Consider the following 2,095-nt stretch of genomic DNA (forward strand, 5'->3'; position numbering starts at 1 on the left):
GGTGGCAAGGTTATTGCATATGCTTCACGGCAGCTGAAGGTTCACGAGAAAAATTACCCTGTTCATGATCTAGAGAAGGCAGCCATTGTTCACGCACTAAAGATTTGGAGGCACTATCTTTAAGGCGTGCCATGTGAAGTATTCACTGATCATCAGAGCTTGCAGTATTTGTTGAAGCAGAAAGAACTCAATTTGAGGTAGAGGAGGTGGCTGGAGCTATTGAAAGACTATGATATTACCATATTGTATCATCCTGGGAAGGCCAATGTGGTGGCCGATGCTTTGAGTAGAAAGTCAGTCAGTATGGGTAGCCTTGCATATATTCCAGTTGGTGAGAGACCGCTTGCATTGGATGTTCAGGCCTTGGCCAACCAATTCGTGATACTGGATGTTTCTGAGCCCAGCCGTGTTCTAGCTTGTACAATTGCTCGGTCTTCTTTGTTTGAGCGCATCAGAGATCGGCAGGATCACGATCCTTATTTACTTGTCCTTAGAGACACAGTGCAGCACGGTGGTGCCAAGTAGGTTACTGTTGGAGATGACGGAATTTTGAGAATGCAGGGTCGTATTTGTGTGCCTAATGTGGATGGAATTCGTGAGTTGATTCTTGAGGAGTCCCACAGTTCCCGGTATTCTATTCATCCGGGCGCCGCCAAGATGTATCAAGACTTGAGGCAACATTATTGGTGGAGGCGAATGAAGAAAGACATAGTTGCTTATGTAGCTCTGTGCCTAAATTGTCAGCAGGTAAAGTGTGAGCATCAGAGAACTGGTGGTTTACTTCAGAGGTTATATATTCCTGAGTAGAAGTGGGAGCGTATCACTATGGATTTTTTTGTTGGACTCCCATGGACTCAGAGGAAATTCGATGTAGTTTGGGTCATTGTGCACAGGCTGACTAAGTCAGCGCATTTTATTCCTGTGGCAGTTACCTATTCCTCGGAGCAGTTGGCAGAGATTTATATTCGTGAGATCGTCCGTCTTCATGGTGTGCCCGTGTCTATCATTTCTGATTAAGGTACACAGTTTACCTGGAACTTTTAGAGGGCAGTTCAGCGTGAGTTGGGTACGCGGGTTGAGTTAAGCACAACATATCATCCTCAGACAGACGGGCAGTCCGAGCGTACTATTTAGAACATGGAGGATATACTCTGCGCTTGTGTTATAGACTTTGGAGGATCGTGGGATCAGTTCTTTCCCACTGCAGAGTTCGCCTACAACAACAGCTACCAGTCGAGCATTTAGATGGCTCCCTATGAGGCATTATATGGTAGGCAGTGCCAGTCGCCAGTTGAGTGGTTCGAGCCGGGAGAGGCTCGATTGTTGGGCATACACTTAGTACATGATGCTTTGGATAAGGTCAATATTATTCAGAATCGACTTCGCACAGCTCGGTCCAGGCAGAAGAGTTATGCCGACCGTAGAGTTCGTGATGTTGCATTCATGGTCGGAGAGAGAGTGTTACTTAGGGTATCACCCGTGAAAGGTGTAATGAGGTTAGGAAAGAAGGGCAAGTTGCGCCCTAGGTATATCAGACCTTTTGAGATTCTGGAGAGAGTGGGAGAGGTGGATTACAGGCTTGCATTGCCACCTAGTTTAGCAGTTGTTCATCCAGTATTCCACGTGTCCATGCTTCTAAAGTATCACGACGATCCGTCCCATGTGTTATATTTAAGCTCTGTCCAGTTGGACTAGGATTTGACTTACGAGGAGGAGCCAGTGGCTATTTTAGCCCGGCAAGTTCACCAGTTGAGATCAAAGAGTTACCCTTCAGTTCGAGTGCAGTGGAGAGGTCAGCCTATTGAGGCAGCTACTTGGGAGACCGAGTCCGATATGCGGAGTAGATATCCCTACCTTTTCACTAGCCCAGGTACCTTTCTATGTCCGTTCGAGGATGAACGGTTGTTTTAGAGGTGGAGAATGTGATGACCCAAAGGTCATCTTATGTTTTAGAACTCGAATATGCACTCTTACGCCTTAAAATTTTTCATTTTTACCCTCCTCTATTTGCGTGCGCAGTTCGAGCATGTTTCCGAAAAGCTTTTATATTGAAAATTGATGAAAATAAGAATTTATGCCTTAAAAGTTGATTTTA

This window comes from Nicotiana tomentosiformis, chromosome 1, assembly GCF_000390325.3.
Source record: "Nicotiana tomentosiformis chromosome 1, ASM39032v3, whole genome shotgun sequence".
NCBI classification, from domain to species: domain Eukaryota; kingdom Viridiplantae; phylum Streptophyta; class Magnoliopsida; order Solanales; family Solanaceae; genus Nicotiana; species Nicotiana tomentosiformis.